Genomic DNA, 14,646 nt, shown 5'->3' with positions numbered 1-14,646 from the left:
CACATTTCTTAACAACGTATCCAGCAGTGGATGGTCTTTTCAAAAATAGGGAGGAAAAAAATTCAACATACAGCAATTTTAAGCTCCCTCAAGAGCTTTTGATAATGCCAGGAGGCTTTTGACACATGCTTGAGAAACTCACCATTAGCGAAATGGCCCGTTACCCAGAGGGCACAGCTAAAGAAAGAAAAGCGCTACACATTTAAGACCCACTGCAGGAACAAGCTATGGTTGATCTCTAATAGTATGGGGTTATGGCTGCTCGCTCGCTCTTGGTACGAGCGTTCCTATGAGGGCTGTGAACTGGAGATCATTGCTATAAAATATGTTTTGTGAGACACACCTTTTGACTTGTGCATTCTCTCATTAGAGAGTAGGAGGACAACACCTCTATACACAACAGGATATTATAACTAATGCACATAATTATCAAAAACCACATGATTCTAATTAAGCATTTGTCCTTGGTATTTTGAACAGTATATAACAACACTTTTCCAGGGCATGAGAAACCCAGATGGAGGCTTGAAAGTGTTCTATTATCCACGAATAGCATTGTTCTTGTCCTCGGAGAGATGAATAAACCAAAACCATTTTAGAAGAAGCCACTCCTGAGTATTACAAAGCTACCAGTGCTTTGGATACTGTCCGGGCTGGCCTTTTATAATACCAAGCTCAGATCTACTTTTAGGCTTCAACAGCGCAATGGTATTTGCTTAGCTAAGCAGCCAGCAATCACTCTCTTCTGTGCCAGTGTCATATCACTGATCAAGTGTGGCTCAGTTCCTGTCTGAGAGGAGGGCTGCCAGACATAATGCAATAATAACTGGTGCACAGCTTGTCTAAGGGAACCAAGGTCCTATTTCATTGCTGACGATACTGGGATGAACTCTTTGTGCTCTTTTCTCTCTCATTCTCCCTCTCCTTACCAGCTCTGAAGCCCTTGAGCTTCCGAGAGCATAATGAGCCAATTGTAATTCCTCGCCTATAGCTTTGTATTGAAGAGTGTGCAAAAGAAAAAAAAAATGTACTGGACATTTTTACTCTAAGTCAAAAGACTGTGCTTCAAGGATTATCTTAAGGCAAAAAACATGTTTTTGACTTTGAATTATCCTATGATGGGACAGGCAAGTACTAAAGTACCGAGTACTAAAATTTAAGGGCGAGATAAGAGACTTTGTAGCAGGAGGTATCTAAAAATCCCCATAGGAAACATAAATGCAGATCTTTGTCTCCTTCTTCACATCAGCGACACAGCAGAAACTAGCTGCAAATTGAGTTTCATCTTAATTAATAGCTGCTGAATGCCTGGAAAAAAGGCATCACATTTGAGTTAAACGAGGACGCCTATTCTGCAGCACTTACTGACATTAGCAGTGGTCATTGCCATCGTACGATAAACATCTTTCAAGCATCCATTATCTAGATATTATTTAAAGCTTTCACTCTAACAGGTGGCGTCAATGCAATCTGAATTGCTGACCTTGAAAGAAGGCAAATGCATCAACTGGATATGATATGTTAAAAATCTAACAGCTTTTAGTCTCGACAAAGAGCACTCCTCTTATCCGACATAGTGGACGTGAACCTGCGCTGCTCCCCCACAGATGCCTAGTGTGATGTTTGACAGATTTCTCCCTCTCCAGCTAGGCTCACAGTAAATGTCCATCTGGCAGCTTCCCATGGGTACTTATTATTCTCAGCTAGCCAGGGGTTTTCTGTTTCCGAGCAGTCAGCCAGTGCCTGCCTCAGAGAGTTGAGAGCCGGACCAGAACTGCTTGCAGATGCTCTGCCGGGCAGCCAAACTGTGCTAGTGTGGTGGCATGGCACTGGGTTTTCAATTACACAATAAGGTGGCCATCACCCAAAACTGTCCAAATATGAAAAGTCAAGTGCATGGAGAACAACTTTGTATCCACCCGCCAAGTAAGAATTACATCAAGATATGCCAGTTTTTCTCATCTGAGATGAGATGATTGATTTTCCCCTGATGAACAGATGCTCAGAGCCGTGGGTAGTGTTGAAAGGTCCCGCTGTCCCGGTCTGAGGCCCTGCTAAGGTAGATTCAATCATGCATTTGACCTCTATCACACTCCTGCAGCCTGCTGAGTGTCTCTGGAAACAAAACATAGGATGCTACACTCGTCTTGGCATTCAACAGCAAGGGTCGTTTTCACACTGAGTTCGTTTGTTTGGACCAGAGTTCAGTTGTTCTGTATTTCACTTAGCCTGCTGCTCTGCTATAGGCTCTCTTTATCACTGATACAACCTCTGATGTATATATGAACAGTCCTTCAGTGATTAGCGCCATTTTAACAAACAAAGAACAATGTGCATCTAATGCGAGAGCCCTTGTGCACAATTCAAGAGAATATGACCATACAGTCCAGAACAAAGTCACGTTTTAATTTTAACAACTGACAAATGTCACTAATGTCGCACATGAAAATGTGTCTTCCTATGGATCATGTTTCATACTGCACAGAACCGTTCTGCATTCAGTTATGGGAATTGAGAACCGGTTCCAGTCGAGAACCAGATCCATCAAAATGCTGCCAAGCTTATAAATTCCTCCCACTGATTCTGTCATGTTTTTTTCCGGTGGTTGAGTATTGCAAAACAATTATGTCAACCCCATGTCTCTAAGCTGCTGGAAAACTTGCAACAAGAGGAAGTGGAAATGATGGAAATGCCATCAATAAGCTCCAACATTTTTCTTCACAACATACGTACAATACAATATTAAATTCTAGGAATGCAATGTATTTGACAATCTACACGAGTGCCACTGCTTCCAAACCGAGCGACACGTCTCTTACCCAAGGCAAATATTATATTTTATGATAACTTTAGTGGCATAAAGGCATGATTTAAGGAAAATTGGTCAGGAATTCATAAAGGGAATCAAGAGTCTGACTGCAGCCCTAACACAAGAATGAAATGTTGGCATTTTATGTTTCAAAAAGACTACAAATATGTTAAAATTGTATGTGTATGTGAGATTTTGTTATTTGTACAATATGTGTCATATCTGGTTAAAATTACATGTTTATTTGATGACTAATATCAAAAGCCAGCGTACCAGCATTTGTAAGCTTGAAACCAATAAATATATCTGTCAGGATATTTTACAGCCATGTTTTTGGCAACAAAACCTGGTATTAGTTATTTTTGTGCCGAAACCTTACCAGATCATAAGCACAGCACTGTCACAGTATAAACTGAAACTTGAAGCTAAAGAGACATACAGCTGTAACATGAAAAACCATGTATCGCTGGTTTGCAGAAACATTTATTGACAACATTTATTCTGTTGCCTGGTTTGCTGACAGATGAGCTGAAACGATTTGTACCAACACCCATCCCAAACTGCAGTTCAGCTGATGTCAGACAAACCTGTCACCGTCAGGCAACTCAGGCACACCTGGGTTCAGAAATGGCACTTCAATACTTCTAAATATTGAATAATAACTCTACTATTGCAGTTGATCATAAAATTAGTCAAAAGTGACAAAAAGATTAAAAGTTCCATGAGAGAGGTTTGTTAAGTCATCCCCTAAGAAGAGGACATCCGAGGCTCTGACACCATCAGTGTTGACAGCACCAGGGGGTTCATGTTGACATGTGGAGCTGGAGGACAGCGGAAGGGATGAGGGATGAGATCCACACACTCCACAGTGTGGAAACAGACACCATCCGCGCTATGCTTGTTTAAGTCAACACTGCCGGCGTATTCTTTGAACAATCTGGGCCATTTGATTCTCATTTGAATAAAATTTAAATTGAAGGCGCAAAGCACACAATCGGCTTGCCAGAAAAAGCCACCATTGTGTATTCTCATGCACACATGTGGGAAAATGGGATGGGTGAGGATTGCAGAGCATTGCATACCTTACTGAGCAAACAGCAGCATCTTGGTGCCGCTTGTACTCCTCCCCCCCGCATCTAACTCTCTTCCATATTTATGCATTCACATCACTCCTGAAGACACATGACAACTCAAACATGACTCTCACTCTCGAGAAGAATGCTATGAAAAATGGAATGAGTCTTACCTAGTGTGGAAGAGTTGGTCACATCTGTAAGCGGGCCATTGGGGAGAAGAGGGAGCAGGGGGGAGGAGGGAAAATAAGAGGGAGGGAAAGACAGAGAAAAGAAACGTCAGCAAATTACAATGTACAGCAAGCTAAACTTCAATGCGAGCTGTCACTAGATCCCCTGACAAATGATGGTGTCCCAGCATTGCACAGGCTGGAGGTTAAGAATAGTTCCTGTCAAGAGGGGGACATCATTTATTAATCGAGGGACATGAAACGTCTGAGATAGTCTCCCCCGAGGATTCAAAGTTTGCACAACTTGCATTAATATTTGTCAGTGTGGAAATTTTGAGGGAGGAGGCAGGCATGGTGTAAGCAGAAACCTCATCTATTACCAACAAACCTTGCTTTTTCATGCTTTTTTGCGCAAGTGCAACATAACCACCGAAACTAATGTACTCGCAGAAACATACACCGATGTGTTCCCCTCTCTCTATATGTCTCTGAGGTAATTTAGCAGCCCTCAGATATCTCTCACACCATGTGCTTCAACCTTTGCGACATTTCCCCAAGCTTGTTAGTTTGACAGGTCCAAGGTTCCAACAGCATAATAAAATGACAATCCCGCACGACCAACAAAGACCTTAGGGTGGCCCCGGCACAAACAGTGGGCCAGTGTGGTTAAAAAAAGCAACATTTAGCCACATTTCCGCTGTATCACTGCTACGTGACGTTCATATCTCCAAAGATTTATAGAAAGAGATAGTATACAACCAGCGCTCCGCTCTACTTTACTGCACCAACTCTTTGGCAGCTGGAGAAATACATACTGGATTTCCATTACAGCATGCTTTTTTACAATTAAAGTGGTCCCTCTACGAATGTTCCTTTCTAAAGTGCAGTTTTGCTTTCTTGTAAATGTGCAATAAAACAAGGAAATTGATTGAGGTGACTATAACTGGGTGTAGTGCGAGGGAAACACTAGACACAGAGCTAACACTGACTTGCAATTGCATACAGTGCAGTCTAGTTGTGTTGCTAAGCAGAATTTACCAGTAATATGATTTATCATCGATGATGTCTATCCCCCCCCCGCATTCATTTACATTTTGGTGTGCATGCAACAAATCCCAAGAGGATCAACGATGGGGGGGAATGTGATTACAGTATCTGTTTTGCACACGGGTACAAATCCATTTCCAAAGAAAGGGAAGGAGGAAAGAGGGGAAGACTGGGGTTCAGTCTCTGGGACACTCATTACCATTCTGTCTGACACACATTCACACTGGCTGCCACTGTTGTTGCTAAACAGAGAACTCAGCTGAGGACCTTGAAGCTTCATACCGGGAAAATTGGGCCCAGGGGAGGGGGGTGGCTGGGACTGATGTCAGACTTCAAGAGGCACTAGAAGCACCTGGGGTTTCAATGACATTAGCATCAGTGTTGTTTGGTTGAGAGGGAGTGAGAGACTGAGACACTTGAAGGGACGGCAATGAAAGAAAACAGTATAAATGGAAAGGAGGCAAGCAGGATGCTGCAAAAAAAAAAAAAAAAGTGCATCTACCAAAGAACCATAGAGACTGGACAATCACACCGAAAATATCATTTAACTCCTGAATTGCTCAACACCTGAGCAAACTATTCCAAATAAAAAAAGAAAGGTGAATAACCTGAAGTTCCACACTCTCTGTACTGTATTGCAATCTGTATTGCTCTACCTCTTCCTCTATGAATCCCATTTTGTGTTTCTAAAAGAAAGACTTTTTGCACTGCAGTGAAGATTATTGATTTTCTGAGTCCTATGGTGGAAATTTGGAAGCCTGGCCAATCAAAACGAGTGGAGGTAGTATTGGGCCTAAGTGGATTAGACTAGCGGGAATGGTGGCGGGTGGGGGGTTGGGTTGGGACTAGAGGGAGAAACCAAAGCTCTGGTGGCTTCACTAAACCCACTCTGTGAACCAGGAAAAAGATGGAAGACGGAGACACTTTTTTCACCCTCTCTCACCCTCCTGTTTTAAGCAGATAAGCTGCTTCCAGCATCTTAGTTATGCTGTGCAGAACCCACAACACGATATGGAAACTTTTGAAAAGGCAAAGAAAAGCTGAGAAGTCCGTTCCTCATGTTGTCTTTGCTCTATTGACAAGAGGGATTTGGGGATGTTTGGAGTGGTCAGTGTTGAGGGGGGAATTACAAAAAGCCTCTGTGAGGCAACATAGTGAGCATGACAGTGCTCAGACATGGGTTTTAGTGAAGGCATGGACTCACTATTATTTTTTACTTTGGCCACCCGTTACAAATAAGGCATAAATGGCCATGCCACGATGAGTAACTGGCAACCACACCATGAACTTTTTGAGTTGGCCTCCAAATTAAAGAGGTTTCTTTCTTGTGTATGATGTGACAGTTTTATTCTGCAACTTTCCTCTGCTGCTCACCATGACCTCTCTTGTGCCACAATAGGTTGGGGAAACAATGGCGTGGAATGCTTCTGTTTTACAAAAGACAACACAAAGTAAACACTGATTGGTACCCGGTGAGTCAAATCTTGCAGAATGAATAAGTTCCACACATTGTCATAGGATCAAACACGGCCATTTCATCTGGGACTCACAGAATCTACTTACAGCTTTCCACCCTAAAGATGATGATGTGTAAAGAAAACGTGGCGACAGCGATTACACGCGGCCTAGAAATTTGGATTAAATTTACAGAGACATCATCTGCCCTTGGTGGGATATTTGCAGTGCTGTACGTTCAGTCCTCTGAGACTTTTTGTGGCTCTTGGACAAGGACATCAGTTTCCTCAAGGGATGTTCTTTTTGACTCAGCTGATCTTGACTCTCCTCATTCATCACGTGCACCATTACTGGGACAATACTGCATTTTAAGGGAGTCGGAGGAGCTGGTTTGTTTTGTCACTGACAGGTTCACCTACAGACGACTTCAAATCAGCCCGACTGTTTCAGGGGGTTAAAATGATTGAGGGCAACATTGGCAGTGACTGTTTAGTGGCCTTAGTAATCATCACTCAACCGATTTGATCGTATCTCACAGGTCTTTCCCCCATTAAAATGCTGAGGCTAGAATAATGTAACATACCTCTCTATCAACGTGCACGTACCTTAACATATTGTGACGTACATCAAGCGTGTTCATAGCTTTCCTTATGTCCTGGTGAGACTGGTCTCATATGTTGTTTCTGGGAGTCTTTGGCAAACTACCTATTCTCTTGTTCAGGTATGAGGTTGTGTTGGATTCATGTCTGTAGTGATTTTAAACTGGCGCGATGTTGGTGTCGGTCTGATAACGAAGACAACGCTCATAACTTTCCAATGTAGTTATCACAAATCATGAATTATCACCCGAGAGATAATTCACCATCTTTCAATCTGACCTTAAACATCCATAAAGATTCTGACTTTTATCTCCTTTAACACAAATGACCACAGTATATCTGTAAGGGTTTGATGGGGTTGTTAATCATTATCTTTTGCCTCAATTATTTCTCACCAGCCACTTTTGTCAGAACCTTTTCTTGCCCATATTCTGCTTTCGGCTCCCCTCTCCCACCCTTCCACTCCTCAGAGAGATCGAGGACTGAGGGTGATCAGAGTGGTGGTGAATTTGTCTCTCAGGTCAGTTGAGAGAAAAGCTGTATTAGTCTGCATTTGATGAGTATCTTTAAGTGGCTCTTATCTTTTTCTTTCATTTTAAATATCTCTTTTTCTCATTATCTCCAACTATCTTTTTGCCAGGCACTTTTTCTTCTGTTTTAACAGGCTATGTAATATTAAATGTGACATTCATGGTTCACTGTGTTATGCTAAGCATGCATATTTCAATGTGCTGTTAAACACTTGATTCATAAGTGTGCTTTCAGCCCACATACAGTACACTGGTATTGGATTCCTTATAAATATTTAAATTGAAGTATACCAAGCTGTACCCTGCTAAGATATTAACTTTAATTGTAGGATAAATCTAATCTTTGTAAAAGATGCCATTACCTTTGAGACTCAATAAATCCTATCATTTATATTGTCGACTCCTTACAAACACAAAGATCAGTTTAATAGATGATAGTACATTAAAGATGGCACGAGCTGAAACAATCATTACTCTAACTAGACACAAGCACTCAACCGAGCCACCGCAGTGGGCATTTATTGTCTTTCCTCCAGTTCTAAACCACTCTTTACAGATTAATTTAAGTTAATCAGTGGGTTGGCCATTTTTTTTTGCATTTGGTAGCTAGTTTTATCTTCATGTCAGAGAACACACACACACACACAGAAAGAGACAGTGAGTTCAGTCTAAAATGGCTGCAGGACCGAGCGGCCACTAATTGGAAACCAAAAGCACTGGAGCTGGAAGGCTGCCGAGAAGAAACACTGGACCTTCCGGGGCCAGTTGTCGGTCAATTTAGACCATGACAAAAAGGCCCTGTTTCTTGTGTCACCATTTAACCTATTCACCAGTGTAGAAAGAGAACAGCTGTTTTTGTACAGTGCCACATAATGGGACAAAATGGCTCTGGCTGGCCGAGCTCCAGCTAGCTGCAAAGAGGCCTTGATGTAGAGAGAAGAGGGAGAAGGTGTGAAGGAGACATTGCAGAAGAGAGAGAGAACAGTGCTGCCATGTTATGAATGATACTGAGAGAGCTTGCACCCTTCCATCTGAGCTGATATAAACATTACTTCTTCTTCTTTTTTTTTTTTTTCTTTTCTGTTGCAACAAAGAATTAGAGAAGCGCTGACAGAGGCTACAGATGGCCTGGGCTCACACAGACTGCAGAAGTATCTCGAAGTTTACACAAGTCAGACAAGAAGCCAGATTGGCTCCATAACTGAGGCTCTTTGAGGGAAAAAAAAAATATTGCTCACTTGTTTTTAATCTCTCTTCAAGTCGAGGTGCGAATAAGTACTTTGTGAGTGACAGCCTGATGAGCGCACTTACAGAAACTCCAAACTTCATCAGGCGCTTGTCAGACTCTGTGCTGTCCAGTTTAAAGGCCGCTCAGGCATGACAGTACGGGAAGGAGGTATGCTTATGTTAGCACTGCAGCAGATGTTGCGTTCCTGCTGCAGCTGTCTCCTGTTTGAAAACAGAAGCGATGCGCCATCGCTCTGTATATCTCAATCCCCACAGCCTCAATACTCTCCTTTCATTGTCTTTCCCTCAGGTCAGACTACAGTCAATTTTGATGATGACAGACTTGATAATAGATGTTTGATTTTGTATAAAATTTTATATAATTTTACATCCCTTAGGGTCAAACAATTGCAGTCCTAACATGTTTGTCATCAGGAGCTTGAACAGAACTCTAGGACATGAAAAATAGTTTATATGGAATATCCTAATGCCATCTGCTATATGAAAAGAAAGTAAAAAAATGAGAGAAAGGCTAAATCAAATACAGCCATGGTCTGATGTATCTTCCCGAGGGCCTTGCCCACCCTCTTGTGTTAAAAAAAAGACCACTGAGGGGATTTAAGGGACTCTTTCAAATGCAGTTTTTTAAAGAATTCTGCCTGGCAGACCTTGATGAGTGATCAGAAGTTGGGGAGATCAGAGACCCATGGGCTCTACGCTGTGTTCTGACCCTGAGTTCAGCCACATAGAGGTGGGATAAAGACTCTTGCCTGGGGAGAAGTAGACGGAGGGACAGGGCTGAAAGGAAGAAATAAAAAGAGGGAAAGGCAATAGCCTTGATGCCTCTAGCAGCGCAGCACTGGCTTGGCCCTTCATATCAGCCACTTGTGAAGACGAGGGGGGAAACCCTACAGGCAGTCGCATGTCAGCTGGCGCGATCAAGGCCAGCTAAAAGAGGCTTGGATTGGAGTGCTTCCTTCAGGGCTGTGGTGCGAGTAGAAGAGGCGAAAACAGAGAGGCTGTAATCATGTTTGACACTTCTCTCAACTCACAAATCAGGTTCCTAAACATTGGCCCCTCGCAAACAACTACACCATTAACATAGGCCGTGAGGACACGTCTGACAATTGACTGCATTTCCAATTGAAATTCGTCGGGTCCAAGATCACAGTCATTTACGGCCTCATTGCACCGTAAACGCTCACGCCGACTGTCGAAAACGCTTGTGCAAAAGAGTCTTTTAAATCTCTGACTCAAATAGATAATTAGACATAATGAGTAAACAATGTGGCCGCAAGATGCAAGCACACTTATTGCTTTTTAATTGCGTTTCCCTCTGTGCGCCGAGCTACTTCTGAGAGCTCGCAGTACCTGTGTGCGCTGGCCCGTGCGAGGCCAGGTGCAGTCATTACCACGGGACAGATGGATCAGCAGAAGTGGGGCTCGTTTCCCTTGCAAGGCAACACGGTGGCTGCCATATGTAGGCTCATCATTAAAATTGACCTTTGACCTTCCAGAGGGTGCCTGTCATTCTAATGGAGTTAATTAAAACTGCCCAGCGGTGTGTAGGATGTGGTATGCGCTCTCCGTGTTTGTGGACATTATTGGTTTCGGGAAAAGAATTATACTGGTGTTTCTGTGTGTGTGTGTACAGCGTGTGTGTATGTTTGCATCCCCTCTTGCGTATTAGAGCAACCGTCTGCTCGTGCCTTTCTATATGTGCGTTCCCATATCATTGAGCGCATGCATGTGACTCCCGTGTCAGACGTGTTTAAGTTTGGGAGCTCCTTTTAATATTGCCAATGCAGCTCCTTTGAAAATTCATTAAAGTGCTTCGACCCCTCTGCCATCTGTGCGAGCGCGAGGGAGAGAGCGGCGCGAGGGAGGCAGCTGGGGAGAACGGGAAGATGAAAATTCTGACACGGGCGAAAGCAAGCGGGCAAGCCCCTGGACACAGAATGAAGAGCCAGTGATATGCCAGCTTTGAAGTGCTATTTATTTATTCCTAGACCTTATCAGAAGGTTGGATTCAAATTTAGATTGAGATAAAGGCTGCGAGCCGGGGTCACACCTTGCTCTGGATAAAATTTGAAAGACAAATGGCACATGTTACGTAACCGTGACGCGTACAAAATAATAATAATTTAATCAAAAGAACGATGCCTTAGAGGTCCAATTAAAAAATGCTGCACACATTGCCTTGTGTCAAGCTAAAATGTGATTAACTCCGCAATTACATACAGTGATACTACGAGAGAAGAGTGTGGCCCGATTATGCCCATAAATCTTTATTGTTGACGTGAATTGCATATACAAATCATCATCACATACTGGAGCTTAACACACATTTGGAACCTCTGCGCTTCCATGTCCAACAATTATGTGCCAATTTGAGGTTCGATTTAATTCACCAGGACAACTCGTTATGTCCGCGTGACTCCTCGGCAGCAACACACGATCATTGCCGTGGAGCGCTTGATTAACGTTGTTGCCGGCATCCTTCTTCGAGGCCGTCGTCAGCTACTGTCATCCCCATGCCAGTTACTTCTCACAATAAAGCAATATCAGTTGCAGTGTTTATGCCCCGTAATCACTTTCCCCTACACCTGATCTCCTCTTGATAAACTCAGCGCCGCCAACATTATTGCTGTTATAGTCGGAAATATGGGGCTATGTATTATGCATTAACGATGATCTCCCGGAGGAAAGGTACACACACTTTGATGATAAACGCGCTCACACTATCATAGGCCACCTTATACTGTAAATGCATGTGAGGCGCACATCTCCCTTCCTCTGTCTTCTCCTCACACCTATTCACACACACACACACACACACACACACACACACACACACACACACACACACACACACACACACACACACACCTCCCCAAAGCATCGGGGTGTAATAGAGGCTGCCTGCACTTTGCCTCGTCTCTGCTTCTCTGACACTAATCAACACCTCTACTGCTATTAAAAATACCTCTCCATGCCTTTCTGATAACCATCTCATTTACATGACTGGCGCTCAGCAATCGGGGCCCGTGATGGGGAGGTGTGACAAGCTAAGGTGGATTGGAGAGGAGGAGATGATAGGGGTGAGAAGAAAGAAGAGGAAGAATTAGTTCAGAAAGAAGACAACTGCTTGAAGGGAGAGGATCATGCACACACGTTTGTTTATGGATTTGACATTTTACCATGTGAGGCAATGATTCAAACTGTTGTGGTATTTTGTGTCTGATATTTTCATGAAAATATGCGATGGGCTAAAAATACCGCAGCTGAAATGAGAGCAAGGTTTCCCGTTGGTGGGGGAGAAAAAATACCAGGAAACTTCGCCTCCTCCTTTCCTCCCTATTTCTTCTACTCCTTGTACTCCTCCCTCCTCTCTTTCTCCTCTTGGCTGACTTTGTGTAGCGCCACGGGGCTCCCAGTGAGCCTGAGCCGCTTTGGCAAGACCTGTGAGCCTGGATGGCATTGAAGAGACTGGGATGAAGCATCCAGGCGATGGGTGTAGTTGGGCAGGAATGCAGGAACAAGGGGGGGGAGCAGTCAGCAAAGGAGGGACGGTCGGGTAGAAAGATAGCAAAGTTGTGGGAACCATTGTAGGTGGTTTCAATCATTCTGATGCCATCTGTTCCACTCCATTTTTCGCACTGACGGTGGATATTTTCCCCGGTGAGACGAAAGGAGTCTGTGTGCAAGTGCGTGTACGACAATGAGAGATAGTGAAGGACAGAAGAGTATGGGCACCGAGCACAAAACGTTTATCTCGAACATGCTGTACATTCTGAACTGTACAACACGGCTGTCGGATTGTATCTGTTCGAGCTGCAACTTGTGACTATTTTCAGTATATGATCTTCTGATTATTTTGATGATCAGTCAATTAATGGGAAAATAGGGAGCAATGCATCTTTTCTCTGAGCTTGAAGCGACTACTTGAAGAAAATTCATTCATAAGATGAAACGCACTAGATGTTATTTTGGCCACAAGAGGTCCCTCCATCAAAACAATGAAAACAGAGGATTGTGGTTTGAGTTGTGAGGTTGCATGGGATCATGGGAGTTTTTGTCTTTATTGTTAAACAAACACTGCTGTCGAAAGTCTATCTGAACTGAAGCGATCTGACTCGAGAAGATATGTTCACAGACAAAGCTACATGTGTGTGTTATCTGTCGGATGCATCTTCTAATGTTTCCCCAGAATGTATAGCAAGGGGCCATTTAATGATACGCAACGTTACCTTCAGTAAAATAAAGATTTATCTGGGATGGAACATTGCTTTGGGATTATCTTACACAATACAGACTTATTATATATCATGTCCTTAAGAGTCTACTGCAACAATTACTGGCTCCATCAGGCTTTAACCTGACACGTTAATATCAATGCTAACATGTTGAGATTTAGTTTATCATGTTCACCCTCTTAGTTTTGTTTGTTAGCATGTTAAAATATGCTAGCACCAAACACATGAGATTGTCATTAGTTTGGCAGTTATTTGCTCGTAAATCAAGGTATAAGGCCGATAAACACACTGACTGGCTGATGGCACTAGATGAATAGCTGAGGTTACTCCAATTCATCCTGAGGGCGCCTGTGTACGAAACATAAATATCTGTGCCAATGTTGCAGTGCATCCAAAAGATTTTGACACGTTTCACTCCAAACCACAAATTTCACCCTCACACTAGTGCCAGAGAAAAAGTCATGGGATGACTAGTGGGCTCCATGAGTGCCTGTCCAATATTGACAGTCCATCCATTGATTGTTTAAATATTTTAGTCAGGACCAAAGTGGCAGATGAACTGGCTCACCAGCCACATGGCATCAGAAGAGCCATGCTGCAGCTGTGGTGAAAAATAGTGGGAAAAAAAAAAAAAAAAAAAAATCAAGAAAAGTAGCAAATTCCCACATTTGTGAAGCTGTAATCTTGGTGGATTTTAAGCATATTTCACGAATAAATGAATTCAACGATTAATAAATTATGTAAATGAATACATTTTCTGTCGTTTAAAATCGCCCCTAGTGTGACTTTGCTCCAGCGACACTCCTCCACTCATGAGATGCTTTGCACCTGGTGTCATCTCTCCGGCTGGGCCCTGGTACCCACATCCTCTGGGCATTTAACTCATGTTACCGCTCTGCTTAAACATGCATGAAGTTATAACAGTGCTCCCCTCTGCCTCCCAGCTCCCACTTTCTCGCTTTCATTTGCTTTTTCAACTGAATCTTTCTGTCACTCTCTGCCTTTGTCTCTTCATGAGATCAGTGTGTTTTTTTTTTTTTACTCCCCCGCTCTCCTCCTCCTCCTCTCCTTCCTCTTTCCCCCTTCATTACCTGTCCTGCATCACTAGAGTCGCTCTTCCTCTGTTTCTCCCTCCTGGATAAAAGCTGGCACTGAAACCCCCTTCTTCATGTGACCCTGGCTGCTTATGTAAAAATCCAGCTCTTCAAGATAAAAGGCGACCGAAAATAATACCAGCATTAGGGTTTCCTATTTCACAGCGTTTCAGTTCTGAGGGGTCAGTGAATCTGCCTGATGTGGAATATTGAATATGAAGATGGAAAAGTGCCATAGTGGTTTCTCAGCATGTTTGCTCAGTAAACGCAGTGTTATTGGATCTACACGGACGCCATAACGGTTCAGGGAAAAGGCCACCGTCGGCTTACACTACACCTCAAAAAGAAATTGGGGGGAAAAAATGGAGTGAAATTCAGATGAATGT

At 43.1% G+C, this 14,646-nt stretch overlaps 1 protein-coding gene across 37 annotated transcripts in view; it reads right to left on the bottom strand.

Moving 5' to 3' along the window:
• LOC119027522 (receptor-type tyrosine-protein phosphatase delta-like) overlaps nucleotides 1-14,646 on the bottom strand; it is a 402,917-nt gene that overhangs the window by 256,689 nt on the left and 131,582 nt on the right. For all 37 annotated transcript variants that reach the window (XM_037112789.1, XM_037112790.1, XM_037112788.1 and 34 more), the window contains one exon: nucleotides 4,056-4,079. The gene's annotated coding sequence lies outside the window, so the exon portion shown is untranslated. The remainder of the gene's footprint in view (nucleotides 1-4,055; nucleotides 4,080-14,646) is intronic.

This window comes from Acanthopagrus latus, chromosome 10 (genome assembly GCF_904848185.1).
Source record: "Acanthopagrus latus isolate v.2019 chromosome 10, fAcaLat1.1, whole genome shotgun sequence".
NCBI lineage: Eukaryota > Metazoa > Chordata > Actinopteri > Spariformes > Sparidae > Acanthopagrus > Acanthopagrus latus.
Note: the sequence above shows the minus strand (reverse complement) of the source record. Positions and strands in the feature narration are given on the sequence as shown.